Below are 16,014 nucleotides of genomic sequence, written 5' to 3' on the forward strand. Positions count from 1 at the left end.
TCTTATCTAGTTAGTAGCTGGGTTTCTAATGTTAATGCAAGCAGAAGGACGTTTTCAGAGAAGCAGTGCAAAGAACATGCCCTTGGAGATCACACAACCACTTGTAGGGTGATACATATGGTAAGGAGAAAAGCCTACATATTTACTTGTTTACGTATTGCCCATTTTAGTGTTTTATTATTTACAGCTACTCAAGGGAAGAATAAAAGAGACTTAAACCTAGCTTATCCATTTTTTTTTCTTTTTCTTTTTTCAGCTTTAAAGAAGGCCTACCACTACTTTTTAAAAATGTTGTCTGTATTGCTTAAGAAATACTGATTTCTTCAGTCTGACTTTGGTTCCAGTTCAGCTGTTAACCATGTTGATTTCCTTTCCAAAGAGGGGCTACCCAGCGTTACCCCCAGTGCGCAGCCCCAGTTCCTGCTGCCCTGCTGCAGCACTGTGCTTCTCTGAGCTCACCCCCAGGCACTTTTGGGGAGATCTGTCCTCCCAGGAGCTCTTGCTGTGGGTGCACCCCAATAGGGCTGGTTGCACGTGTTTGTGAGGCTGGATCGTGCACCAGGGCAGCACGAGGAAGCAAGGAGATGTTTTAAAGCACCCATAATCGAGGCATATTGACGAGAAGTAGGCATTAAAATAATGAGGGGAGATGGGCTGTGTGGTTCCTCAGCAGCCATTGGCAGTATTTCCTGGGAGACAGGCCCGGCCTGCTTTGTGAAGCTCATGTATAGTCAATGTGTGCTTTGCTTTGTACAATCCGCAGTTTCACAAACACCTATTTACTTCTCAAGGGAGAGGCACAAGATTTAAGACCGCGTGAGGTGCTCTTTGACATGGGACCAGCCCCGGTTTTAATGTGTTTTCCGACACTGCTGGTAGCATCGGGTTATCCTCCGTGGAGCATTTATGAATGCGAAGGCACAAGGGCTGGCAGCTTTGAAGTTAATCTGGGAAATGGTTCTTCTTTGAAATGCAAACCTGATGGAGAAGCCACTTCTCCTCTGGCTGCCATTCCTTTTGATATGACACATACAATGCAAATGAATGCTAGAGAGTGACAATCAAAAGGCTTTGAGAAGCAAAGGACCAGAGAAAACACATTTTTACTTTCAACATCTTTTATGCTAGGGAATACTTAGCCTGTTGAAAGAGAGCAGGTCTGTGGGGACTGACTTGCTGGAAATTAAGTCAAAAGCTTACACTTACCCAGTGCTACTCAGATTCGGTGATTATACCATGTTTCACGGCTGAGGTCAGTACTGCTCACATTTGGAATGTGTTTGCAATGACAAGTTTAGGTTTGGTTTTGCCAACTTCTACCCAGATTATTGAGAAATCTCCTGTAAATTCATAAATTGTCATTAAGATGAACTCTGATTTAATAAAAATATCCTTAATCAGTAACAAAAAGTCACTTCTTAGTCACTTGTTGACATTTGTTATTTTTATGCTTTAAGCAAGATACTGATTTTCTTATATTTACTTCTCTCTTTTTTAAAATGGCACAAAATGTGTTTTCCCTGTGCCTGTCATTCCTGGTGACAACACAAGCAAGTCTCATTGCAAAACAAACAAATAATTAATCAATCAAACAAACCAAAAGAACTACCCCACCCCCCAACCTTCTCTATTTTCAAAGCAATATTAAAATATACTAAAAAAAAAAAAAAGAAAAGACAAAAGACAAAAGACTAAGGGGCGACTGCAATACCCTTTAGGTTGCATCTTCCTGAACTATCACTAAAAAAGTAGATGTCTCATCCAGGTATAATTATCATTTTCAATGCAGATGGGATTTTAACCATGCTCTTGAACCCTGCATAGTTATTGTTATGATCTGGATCTATCCAGTTTACAAAGTATGCTTAGGTTTCATTCATACAGGTTTACATCATGTGTGAATAAGCCAAGTCATGTTCAAGCCAAATGGGTTGAAGTCACAAGGTGGGCTTTGTTCCAAGGCTTGCTGAAATCAGAGGAGAGCAGCTCTCAAGAAACTGGAAGATAAAAAAGGATATTACCATAAATTTTACAGAAATTTTAGTGAGCGTTATAATCTTGTCATAAAGGAGCCTGCCAATTTTTACTTCCCTCTTCCAAAATTGAGTTACTGACCAGAACATTTATTTCTCTGCCCTTCTCCTTCTTATAGTAGGTTTGGTCTAAATGCACACAAAATACTGTATAGTTGACATAAATATGGGCAGAAATATTTGCAGATAATTCATGTTAGGTTGTTTAGTTTAGCAACTGGCTTTCCTATCTTATCAAAGTGATAAGGCCACAACATTACAAGATATCAAACTACCTGTCAAAGAGGAAGGAAAACCCTGTTCTACACCTTCATTTACAAGATTTGATTTGATCCTTGGATAGCTGTCATTTGACAAAATTAATATTAACAGACTTCAGGTTCTCTTTGCTTTGTGTTAAGTTTTGCACATCAAATTAATAAAACTCATTGCAGGATAAAAAAAAAAAAAAAAAAAGAGAAGAGGAAGAAAAAGTGTTTTGGGCCTGAATCAGAAAATTTCACATCATCTTTCTAACTTGGAATATAGCTAATCCCCTCCAGCAAAGCTCAGTTTCCCTATACTTAAGAAAGTGTACTCCACTGACAGAACAGCCACTGGTCATTTGCTTTTGCAAAACATGTTCCATACAACACAGCTGACAAAGACAAAGACGAGCAAATGGAAGAAAACCAGGTTTGAGAATGTACTTTAAATGCATCTTGCTTGCACTAGTTCAAGTCCTCATCACAGAGTTTCATCAGTCCTGGAAAAGACCCTTGAAAGAAGCCAAGGAAAATACTTTCCTTTCAATGCCAGATTAACTTTCTGCTGGAGGGATACGAATGTTGGACCACATGGATATCGCTGAATTACAAAGACCTTTACTTAACAACAGCCATGATCTGTGCCATATTAATAAAAACCACACTAGATTCTTGCAAATAAAGTCTTAGACTCCTGTTTTCCAAAACTCTCTGCTGTGCCCCTCATCACTCTCAGGTATGTTTTGCTTCTCATTGCATAATCCTCTTGACACACAGTGACTTCAGGTGGGTTTCAAGCTTGTGGCAGACTTTCGACCTCCTGCTTTGGGCAAGTAGCATAGTAGCCTCTGCTTTTACCTAAATGCTCAGATTCAATTTGAAATAAGTATTTCTTCAGCTGAAAAGCCAGGTTTTTGTGACACTGTGCAGTCTTCAGACTTCCAATGCGCAGGCCCTAATTTGAAAATTGGCAGGTTTGCAGCTGGGATAGCAGGAAGAAGCAGCTATGCTTATCTCCATGTCTTAGTAATATAGTTATTTAACATATTCAGTTAATAAAATTAATAAAATATTTAATATAATTGTCAGACCTGGAGATAAATCATGAACTCACTCCCATTAAGTTGCTGTCATTAAACCGTGCAGCTGGCCATTACAACACCTGTGTGTACAAAGCAGTAAGAACTCTTCCTAAACAGAATTTGTAGTGAAGTAAAGAGTTCAGTCTCTTATTCTTCAAAGCTGTAGTATTTTCAGTAAATACTGGAAAGCTGTATTAGTCAGTGTCTTTCTTTTTATCTATCTTTAAGAGAAGCAAGCAGCAAGTTCTGCGTGAAGCACATACACCTGATGCACCGGAGCCCATTTTCTGGGCCACTGGGCAGTGTCTGCCCATCACATGGTGCACACAGAAGTTGCAGTCCATGGCCTGGTTTGGTTTTTGCTACCAGTCTGAAGGTGAGCAGAGGGCAGTGCTAAGTGCTTTGCTGACAATGGTGGTGGTGGTGCATGGAATAGCTGAATGGGCATGCTGGACACACATGGTCTGAGGGGATGAGACTGGCTGCCCTCCCAGGGCATCCATGAGGCAGAAGCCTGGGGCAAATCATTAGGGAAAAATTAAAAATTAGGTGAGGCTACGGTGGGACCTCTCCCAGAACAAGGGCAGGGGCAAGACAGGGCTCCTTGCGTGCCATCAGGGCCCTGCCTGCATCCCAGCCCTGGGGCAGCTGGCCAGTAGCTCAGGGAGCATTGCAGTGGGTACTGCTTCTCTGCCAACTGGAGATCAAGAATGCTGTCAATTTATTCTGACAAGCAACAGTGGTTTAGACTTGTCTTCCTTCTGTTAAGTCTGATTATAGAGCATAGTGCCATAAAGAAAACAAAACAAAACAATTACATCATGTAAACTACTAAGGAACATGAATTTCTACTTGGGGTACCAGGTACAAGGGAACTGGGAAAAAAATCACAGAATAATTCGTAGAATGGCTAGATTGGAAGTGACCTTCAAGACCACCCAGTTCCAACCCCCTGCCATGGGCAGGGACACCTCCCACCAGACCAGGTTGCCCAAAGCCCCATCCAGCCTGGCCTTGGACACCTTCAGGGATGGGGCATCCACAGCTTCTCTGGGCAGCCTGTGCCAGTGCCTCACCCCCTTCTGAGTGAAGAATTTCCTCAATGTCTAATCTAAATCTCCCCTCTTTTAGTTTAAAATCATTCCCCCTTATCCTGTCATTATCTGAAAAAGCAAAGAGTCACTCTCCATCTTTTTTATAAGCCCTCTTTAAGTACTGAAAAGCTGCAATGAGGTCACCCCAGAGCCTCCCCCTCCCCCCCCCCCAAAAAAAAAAAAGTTGAAAATGGGATGTGTGTTTAAATATAAAGTCTGTAGCTATGCACAATACACTGCACTGTTCAAAGTCACATACTGAATTGCTGCAGATGTTAAAGCTGGTGTATAAATTTGTGATGTATGGATAGAGGAAACCCCCTTGCAGTCCCAATAATAGGATATTTCAATGAAAGCAAATATAAATTAGCTGCTATAATGGCAACATATTTCTAAATGTCAGTGGAAAAAAATGAACAAATATACTTAGCAGATTGAAAGCTAGAAATAGCCTGAATAGTTTGTTCCAAAGGGTATCTGGTCTCAAATGCCCACAGTGCTAATCATTTAAAAACTCTGATTCTTCAAAGTGTAAGGTGTGCTTTAACTTTGGTGTTGCTGGTCATCTGAGGTTGGTGATTTTTTTAACGGACGTGACCCTCCAACGACTTTGAAAGGAGCCTACATAGGAGCCCGCACTTATAGATGTGGCCGAAAATGGCTTTCGGTGGTGAGTGCCCCCACTGAAATTCCACCACATCCAGAGGCTGCTGTTCGAAATGTGGCTTTCCCGGCCCGACCCCGCCGCGCTCCGCAGTCAGGAGGTGGCAGCTCTGCACCGCACCGCACTGCTCTGTCACCGCCGGGAGCACCGGGGGGACCGGGAGGAACTGGGGGGGACTGGGAAGGACTGGGAGGGACTGGGGGCCGCAGGCGGCCAGCAGAGCACAGCAGGGGCAAAGTCACCCCTTTGACGGCCGAGAAGCTGTCCACAGTTTGCTTGCGGGTGTGGGAAGGTCTGCGAGAGGTGTCGGTGAGTGGGTTGGGTGGGCTTCACCCGTGTGCTGGGAGGTGTGGGGTCTCAGATCCTGCACCCGTCTGGTTTTGTTGTGGTGGCGCTGAGATACTCGGTTCTGAGCACGGGAACCACCTGCGGGATGCATACACTGGCTATATGTTAAGTACCAGGCAGGATGTGTACACCAGCTATACATCCTTACAGGGGTTAAAACACGCTCCTGGACGCTGGCGCATTTGGCTAGGAGAGATTTCAAAGGCTGACCATCACGCAAGCACATGGGACATACACAGCAAAGACACTGTAATGGAGGAAAATCGTGTGTTCATTTGGCTTTGCTGAGGAGCAAGCCTGTTGATAATAAAATAGATTTTTTCCTGCCTCCCCCAGCAGGTCAGCGGGTGCCCGTGTGGGTATATGAGCTGACCAAAAAGCACCCACACCTTGCCCCTGTGCTGTAAGAGTGCTGGGTTACAAGCAGTGCTTTTGAAACACCGTTCTTTTCACTTAAGAGCAGGGAGTTGAACTGGTACCAGCTTCCTTCCCTTCTGCACCCCTCCTGGCAGGGTGGCAGCGTCCTGCCCAGGGTGCCAGCTGCTTCCCCGGGACATGCTCACCGACAACAAATGGGTCTGGAGAGGGCCACACCGACATTTTTTAGCCCTCTAAGGGAAAAACGGGTGGAAAGGGGACACAGCACTCATTTGCATTGCAGGCTCTGCAGCTGAGAGGACAACTTTTAGATTTGTTGCCTAGATGGCGTCCGTGGCCAGCTAAAGCAATTCCTTGGGCATCTGAGTGTCATTGAATCTCCTGTTTAAGCAACACAACTGCTCAGGTTTGGAAAGCAGACCTGCAGGGCTTTGCCATCCAACAAGCATACCATCAAGAATATCTGTGATTTTTTTTTTTTATTTTCTTTTTCTCAACACATAGAAGATACATTTTTATTTTTATTTTTTCCATGATCAGCTCAGTAAATGATTGCTTCACAATAGTGACCCAAACTCTGCAATAATTTACATTTACCCAGAAGGGTGACAGCCATGCTGTGAAGAGGCACCATTGATGGCTATGTCCAGACAAGGAGTTAGTTAACTGTCCTTAGCCCTACCCAGACTGGGAGTTACCAGTGGGTCCCTGGGAAGTCCTGGAGCATCCCCCTTTCCTGGGACAGCATGGCTTGCTTGATTAGGTTGTATATATGGTGGGCATGAAGAGCAAAATTCCTTTTTTTTCTATGCAGAATTCCCCTGAGCTTATTACATCCCTTCCTCCTTTGTCTCCTCTTTTTTAAAGTACAACCCTCCCTCCCCAATTTCTTTAATTTGTCTCCAAAAGTCATGTTTTCTATCACGTCAATTGCTCCCCCTGACCCCATCCCTAGACCCTCTCAAGAAGCTCCTATTTTTATGGAAGGACAGCCCCCAAACTGAATCCAGGGCTGGGGAGAGCAGAAAACTGCTTCACATTTCGTATATGAAAGCTTGTGGATCCATTCTGAATTATCGATGTCTTTTTGCCCATACTCCTGATGACTTCCTGTACCTAAATTTCAGAAGATAAATGTATATATATATTTTTTTTCATAAGCAGGAAAAAAAATGCATTTAAGAAAGAAACTGCTTTTCTGGAGGCAGACCAGAAACCTTCTAGTTGAACAGATGAAAGTTAAAAAAATGATGTCCTTGAAGCAGTTGACAAGAGAACTGTTATTTCACCTGGCATTACCAAGCCAGACTCTCAGCATCTGGGGTTTGATACTCCTGGTTGTATAAACTGCATGCTTGAGAAGGGCTGGAGGAAAGGAAAGGACTGTTTTTGACAGGTCCTCCTTTTGCAGTGTCCCTTGATCCTGCATGATTCACATTTCCCTGTTATCCAACATGCTGACTCTGTATTTTCCCTGCTCTCTGTGTTTTACCTGCTTTTCCTGTCTTCCTGCTTTTTCTGTAGCTTATTTCCTTAGCCCCAATTAGGAGCATCACAAGTCTACCCTACAATTAGCTCAGAAATTGTTGCAGTCATTTCTTCCTTTCTGACACATGCACGCTCATTTCTCTGGAGCATCTGTGTCTTATTTAAGGACTCTGCTGTCAGCACTGTGACATGATTAAGTGAAAAAGAGATCTGTTTCAGGTCAAGGCTGCTAAGTCACATTTGCTGTAAAGAATAACAACGTAGTCCCATACTGCAATTTTTCAGCCCCAGAGCTGGTGTGAGATGTTTCTGGCCACTCTGCCACCAACAGCTGACCCTTCCTCCCACCTCCAGACCATTTCTTTAAGAGGAAGATGGCTGATCCTGCGTGGATGAGAATGAGCAACGTGCAGTGGGAAAAGGGTAACCTTTTTGGCAATGAAGCTACATTAAGTAAATGTAATGCATGATTATGTGCTAGATACTTTATAGCTATCCAAATACCAATAGAGGCGTACAGTGATATATTATTTCTCATTTCTTTTCTCTTGCATGATTTATTTCAACCTCAGTATCTTCTGGTTGGCATCAGCTATAAGAAATTTTGCCAAGTTTGTGGGATTCTGCCCATGATTACGCTGTAATTTAACAAGATAAGCAATTTTCTGATAGCCATGCTAAGCAGCTTATTGGGAGCCTGAGCACTAGTGATCAGTACTGAACTCCAGAGCAGTCTCCTCCAGCAGGATGAGTGCCCAGCGTTTTATTAAAAAAATATGTATTTATATATTGCATAATAGAATGGCAATTGATTTTACTTCCCGAGTTGTTTTTACAGATATGTTTTAAAAGTCTCTTCTGGCAGGGAGTTTTATCATTAGGTGGCTTACTCTTGATCTGCTGATGCTTGCTCATCAGATAGCGGATAGGTTTTTATGGCCTATGCCTGCTTCTGAATCAGGGTGCAGCAGAGGATTTTCTCTACAGAGAAGTTTTTTCATGTTGGTGCCTACAGTTAAAGTAATCCTGACTGGATTGCGAGATAGCACACAAACCCTACAAACTCCCACAAGCCTGAATCATGAGTGGGACCTTATACCCAGGTAACAGCAGGAAACAACAAAACCTTTGCCAAGTCCCATCTTTGCTTACACAACTGCAGAGATGACTGTATGTAAATCACAGAAACATAGAATACCTCGAGTTGGAAGGGACCCATGACGACCATCGAGTCCGACGCTTGGCTCTACACAGGAACACCCCAAAATCAAATCATACGTCTGAGAGTGCTGTCCAAAACCCTCTTCAACTCCAGCAGGCCTGGTGCTGTGACCACCTCTCTGGGGAGCACACTCCAGTGCTTGACTGTCCCCTCAGTAATAAGTTACCAGATTATCAGACAGAGAGATGGTCAAAAGAAAAAACTCATTCATTTGTTAATGCTATATTGTTTTTCAAGAGCATTGCAGCTTTTACAAGAACAGAAAAAGAAAATATATATATATATATATTTATTGAAAGGACACAATATATCGTACAATTCCATTGTATTTTCACATGTGGGTAATGATTATTATCTATTAATATTGTGTATGGATATTTGAGATATTTACTCAACAGTCATGATCCTTCCCTGACCATCCCAACAACTTATTCTTTGTTTTCCAGTTAACCCATTTCTTCTGATTTTGTGCATATTATCAGATATTATGTAAAGAAGATGACAGAGACTTGAAGAACAGGTTCTGTTCAGGAGAATACGTCTACTTGTCTGCAATGCCAAAATTTATAGTTTAATTTAATCACATATGGTAAATGAAGATCAAAAAGCAATTTCATATGTCTTTATGCTCTTCTTGTTGTCTTAAAACAATAAAATAATTTTATTTTGTTTTCCTTCAGGATTTGCTGGTATAAGTATGTTTTCCAGAAAATAAGAAAAAGAAAGAAGTTTTAAAAGCAAACATGTTCTAATATTACTCATATATTTCATTTACTTACCCTAGACCTACTCAATTTCAGTGGTTAGCTACACAAATTTCAATCAGTGCTGTTTCAAATACCACTAGTAAAAGAGATCAGCTTAGAAAAAACATGTATCACAGTTACATACCATTGTTAATAAAAACTCGCATGAAAAATTAAACAGATTATACTTCCATCTGTGTTTCCCAGCAGTACTTAATAAAATTTATTAAACTGTATTTTCATCCTCTTAAAATAATAAATGAATCCATAACAGAAGCTGTTTCTTTTCCCGAAGAAATCACTCCGATTATCTAACCCTGGAACATAGACTAATTCAGACTGCAGAATTTAATCCAGCAAATCCTGTTCATTGCTTCTGATTTACTTACAGCATCATTTAGGGAAAGCATTCTCTAAGATCTGTTTCTTCCTGGATGTTTATAAAGATACCCTAATAATGGCCCTTAGTTTATAAAATACTTCCTTTAACAATTGTGGTTTTTTGTTATCATTCAGTTGACATGAGAAAGTTCTCTCTAATTTCAGACATTGGGAAAAGGAGACTTCATAAACATTACTTTATTTCTGTGCTTCAGGACTTGATGTCATCATAGTTACTGCTTTGTGAAGGTAACTGTTATGAAGAACAAAATTTTTGTTTGTTTGTTTGTTTTAATTTTGTGTAAGGACAATTTGCTCTTTGTTTTGAATTGCAGTGAAACATCCCAAGCTCAGTCTCTTCACCCCATGCTATATTACTTCCTCAGAGGAAGATTTAATGAAGTTCCTTTTCTGAAGGACATATATACTGCTTGTTTCCAATCTATCTGGAAATAGATTTCGTCTGGTGGACGAAAAGCTCAACACCATCCAGCAGTGTGTGCTTGCAGCCCAGAAGGCCAGCTGTGTCCTGGGCTGCACCAACAGAGGGGTGGGCAGGAGGTGGAGGGAGGTGATCGTCCCTCTCTGCTCTGCCCTTGTGAGGCCCTACCTGGAGTGCTGCGTCCAGATCTGGGGCCCCAGCACAAGAAGAATGTGGAGCTGTTAGAGCAGGTGCAGAGGAGGGCCACAAGGATGATCAAGGAGCACCTCTCCTATGAAGAAATGTTGAGAGAGCTGGGGATGTTCAGCCTAAAGAAGAGAAGGCAGAAGGCTCTGGGATGATCTTATTGCAACATTTCAATACTTAAAGTGGCCTTATAAAAAAGATGGAGAGCAACTCTTTGCTCGTTCAGATAACGACAGGACAAGGGGGAATAGTTTTAAACTGAAAGAGGGGAGATTTAGATTAGAGGTTAGGAGGAAATTCTTCACTCAGAGGGTGGTGAGGCACTGACACAGGTTGCCCAGAGAAGCTGTGGATGCCCCATCCCTGGAGGTGTTCAAGACCAGGCTGCATGGGGCTTTGGGCAACCTGGTCTGGTGGGAGGTGTCCCTGCCCATGGCAGGGGCATTAGAACTAGATCAGCTTGAAGGTCCCTTCCAACCTGAGCCATTCTGTGATTCCATGACTCTATCTCTTGAGTATATTCACATACGAAATATAACAGACTCTATTTCAGATCAAACAAATGCTTGACTGTAGCCCTGTGGTCAAATACCTGTGTGTACCAAGCAGCTGTCTACCTGTGCTCAGAAAAAGGTTGTTGCAGTGCTCCTCAATCACTACTTATCAACCAAATAGTGCCTTGCTGAGAATGCAGCAAGGTCTGTGTTAGGGCCTTTTTAGCAAGGTGAGTATTTTGGGGATGGAGCAAGATATACATGATAGTAGTAACTGTTTTGCTAAAATGCCCTTTAAGGACTTAGTCTCCTCTAATGATTTTTCCTTTTTATATATATAAAAAAAATGTTTTGGAAGCTAAAGTTGTTTCTTACCATGCATGAGGAATGACAGAAAATGTGCATTCATGTTCATGCTTGTGCTTCAGCTTCCCCACCTTGGAGTATTCTGTTATATCATTTCATAGAAGGTTTCCCTGGGCAATGAAGGTGATGGAAACTCTTCCTTCTTTGTAGTCAGTATCTACCTTATGTTATAATGCATTGTATTTGGGTGTTACGTGCAGCTACACTGATGTCTCCCTCAGCCTTAAGGCTTAGATGGCTTTCTGTGAAGTTCAGAATATGTTTATTGAGCTTTGGATTTGGTTCCTCCAGTCATAATAGCCAACACAAATCCAGCTGGTGATGGAGTGGCCAACTTGCCTGTTATTTTTTTTTTAATGACCCAAGGATTTGGGTCAAAGTTCCTATTAGAAGAGGCAGACCCCTTTTGGCACACTGACTTGCGACATCTTTCTTTTCTGAAGAGAGATGTCTGATTTCTTAACTTTGATTACACTCTGAAAATTAACACACAAGGGTGCTGGAGGTAATGGTGATTTTGTGAGCTGAGTATTTGTCCTTGACGCTGAGAATATCACTTTACTCTGCTGATTAAATGAGGATTCACTAAGATACAAAATGCTGTGTCCACTTACATCAACAGTGAACGTGACCCTCTTTCGTTAATGACTGTGTGCCTGTTGTATGACAGATCCCCAGTTCAGATGCTGATGTTCTCTCTATATTTGGCAGTACTCTCAGACTCCTTTTTAAGTACAGAAAAAAAAAATAAGAAAAAAAAAATTCTGTTCTTACCCAGTTCTGCCCAAAGTAAAGTGAAACTATGCTGATGTCTCATATTCCCTAATTCAGGCACTCAATCCATTATTAGCACATGTCATTTCCCTTGGATCATCTTACCACAGTTCAAGTGGAAAAGACAACTTGCAATAAAGATGTGTATCTGAATACCCAACCTGACCAACTTGGACCATTTTGCTCCTTAGTTTGCTTCCTTGCACAGCCTGGATATGTGAAATTTATTCTTTTGGTTGTCTTTGTGAAAATAGAATGAAATATACATTCTATTGCTGTTTGGAGACATAAGAATGAATATTCATAAAGCTAGGAGAAAGCTTCCTCCAGCCAGGATCACAGCAAACAGACAGAAACCATCACTACTCTTAGCTTTCAGTTCTCCTTATATTGTTAGGTTTACTCTTATAGCTGGATGGAAAGTGAAAACAGATCTTTTTCAAGTCAGATAAAAACATACGTGCTTCCAATACCCAGCCCTGCTGCACACCTGGCTACCTTCACACTTCTTTTGCTTTCAGATATCCAGCCTGGATGAAGGATGTTGTGGCCTAGTAGACAAGCTAAAAGGAACAAGCTAAAAGCACTTTACAGGTTACTTCAAGTGAGACAGTTCCCAGTCTGAAAGGGTACATGTGACATGACATTTAAGTATATGTTTAGTGCAGAATTCTCAATACAGTTCTTGTCTTTAAATAACGATTGATAACAAAACAATGATAAACCCATTAAACCAGATGTTTCTTGCAATGCCTTCCACTGGCTAAGATGCTGGCACATGGGGGAGAAGGTGCTGAAGAGACAGCAAGCCTTGCTGTATGGTCAATGATTTACAAAGAAAAAATGCATTTTATTTGCAGCTATCAAATACTGGCAAAATAAACATGAAATCTGGTTCTTACAGGCCTTGCAAAAAGCTTTACCTCTGACTTCAGTGTGCCTGCGATGCTCCTCACTGTTCTCCCTCTAGCCTTACAGGGTGCAGTAGGCACAAGGACCATCTCAGTGTTGGGATTCATCTACTGCTTGGCATATCTTCACTGGAAATGCTACATGATTCTGTGCATTTTTGCTTTCATGTCGCATAGCAAAGCAAGCATGACTCACGAAAATCCCTCTGTAGATGTCAGTAACATGTTTAGTTTGCTGGATTGTTCTGAAAGTTAGAGGTAAGGCTGTTACACGAAGAATCACTGCATAAAGAAACTCACCAGCTACGCTCACCTGAAGATACTTATACCACTTACTTTCAGTCACTTTAATTCTTATGATTGGGATTTTCAAGTCTTCTACCAGTCTGCCAAGCATTTTGCTATAAGGATTAATTATTTTATAGAGACTAACTACTATTACAGCTTATTCCCTCCTCCCTATTACTCTTTTATAATACACTAGATTTTTGTTATTATAGTTATCATCATCATCACCATCACTATCATGTTCATCTCTGGAGAAAGAAGGGTTGTGAGGGGTACGATTGTTATGTTATTAATAATGAAAAAGGCTCTTCTGAAAGCAACGAGATGATGTTCAGAATGAAGAGGAGATAAAACCCAGGGTCCTGAAAGAAAAATCAATTTATAAGAAGCCAGAAATGCAGAACTACTTCAGTCAGAGGGACAATGTATGGAGAGGGGTAAATCAAAGAATAAATGGTCTGACAAAGCTGTAAAATGCTAAGATTCATGTTCAGCAGAGGAGCACAGTTCAAGCAGTTTATAATCCAGAGTTGTGACAAAAAGGAGGGTGACATGCTTGTTTTACTTAATGGTCTCATATTCCCCCTAATCTGCAGCACATTTTGTAGGGCGGATCTTCTTCTCTTCCCTGGATATACTGATTTACACTGATTTCCCAACACCCAGGGCCTTCTTCATAGGGACAAGTGACAAGCCTGAGGAAAAATTTCTCAGGTTAGGACTGACTGCACCCTAATATGCATTAAGATTTTGAGGAGATAATGGCCAAGAGGGCCATCTGAGAGCATTAGGGATTAATGAGATTAATGGCTCCAGCCACCTGCAGCCATTGATCTGGAGCTGTCAAACACACCCAGGTAAAGAAATGTGTAAGTTGGAGGCCCAGTTTTCTCTGGCCTCTTCTATCCTTTAAACTCCAACAATGGTACAAAGATGACTGAAAAAGGCTTGCTTACAGTAGACATCTCTGGGCCACCTCTACAACTTCTTGTAAATTTATCACTGGGTGCATTCCAAGAGACTAAGGCAGCGCAAAAGTCATGAAATTATTTTTAGAAAGGTAAGTGAGTAATTTTAGGTCAATCTTTCATTGATTTGTGGCCAAAAAAAAATGGAATGGTTAAAAGATTGCAGTATAATTAATGACAGTCAATATGGCCTAAAAGAAAATAGGTCTTGTCAAAGGTACTTAATTTAATTGCTTGAGATCACAAGTTTGGATGGTGAAAGTATAATGGTTTTCTTGGGCTCCACTTTTTTGGACATATGCCAGTCCACAGTATTGCTCCCACAGCCTTGGTCATTTTCTGTTTTAGGATTTTGGGTAGATTTTAGGTATTGTCCTCAATTTTGTGGCTTTTAGTTGCAGCTGCCTGTCCCTTGGACATGCTGCTGACCCGAGAGCCTTGTCTGTAGGTCACACATATGTTCTTTGAGAACCTCGGCTAGACAGAATGAGCTGCCTTTTGGAGCACAGTGATTGCTGATGTGTCTGCAGCATAGACACATTTGATGTTATTTCTGTTTTTTTGTGGTCGACTTTTTTTTTTTTTTTTCTTTTTTCTTAGAAACTGTGGGCGCAGTCATGTAAGTTGTTCCGGTGACTCAGGTTAAACTTGATTTAGAGGCTTTCCAATTGAAATGAATTATGAAAATGTGTGGAGTTAGGGAAACACTACAAGAATGTTAGTAGTAGTGTTAGGAAAACACTGCAAGTCTGATCGATGGTCCTACAACAGGAGATTAGCAGCTTGGTCTCTCACTATTCTATGTTGCAAAAGTGCTGATTTGGGGTGTTGTATCTCTCTCTTTTTATTCTTATAAACTGTAAACAAAATCATCATGAGAAAGCACAAAAGTCAAAACCAGAAAACACACACTTTGAGCAGTCCTCTCAAGGGCTAAGATAAATGGTCAGTCATTTGGGATGCTCATGCCAATTGACTGATGTCTTTCTCCATATATATAGATTGGCCCCACTTCTTGAGCTTCTTGCAGAAGGTGCTCAGTTTCATTCTGTAGCTTATGCTGATTCGGATTTAGTACACTTATGGGCCAATCAAACCAACCGCAGGAAGCACCTACCATTAATTACAGAAGCACTTGTCTTCTCAGGTCTGATTCTTGACCAAAATATCTGAGATCATATTAGGATATATGCTATGCTAAATGCTCAGCTGCTAAGGATTTATTTAGTACCATCGACTTAGCTGGAGCTACACTCATTAACATCAGTTTAATTTTGCTTACGAGAATGTCAATCAAAGTAAGGCAAGCACTTGAAATTCACTTATCTTTGGTAACTATATTGAGCATCAAATGGAAATTTTTTATCAAAGCAGACATGCTATCTCTTGGGAACAAACAGAATTCTTGACTTCCCTCTGACTTCAGTAAACTCTTTGCTTACTGTTTCTTAACATGGCCAACTAGATTCATTTGTCATAGTGCCCTGTAATTCAATGCTCAAATCCCAACATGACAAAAGGGAAATAAATTATGTACCCTTTCTTCAGGCCCCAAACCTCAAGGCCTTTTTTTTTCACCACTACTTTGACTATATCTAGTGCTTTAGTATAGAACAAAAACAAAGATATATGAACACAGTCAGATATTCTGTCAGCTCTGCAAGGCCAATATTTGACACAGCCAGAGGAATAAAAACATACACAAAATTAAAACAGTTGAAAGGATAATCCCTTTGGAAGTGTAACTTGCAACATTTATCTAGGGCATTAAAATTAGAGCATTCCAGTGAGATTCCTGCAGAGATATGGAATTGAAGTAAAGTTTCAATATGTCTTGTAAGCCTGTGAGATTTAAGCACATGCCTAAAAGTTTTGCTGATTGCAAATGCATGTGAAAACTTATC

Source organism: Anser cygnoides, chromosome Z, assembly GCF_040182565.1.
Source record: "Anser cygnoides isolate HZ-2024a breed goose chromosome Z, Taihu_goose_T2T_genome, whole genome shotgun sequence".
Classification (NCBI taxonomy): domain Eukaryota; kingdom Metazoa; phylum Chordata; class Aves; order Anseriformes; family Anatidae; genus Anser; species Anser cygnoides.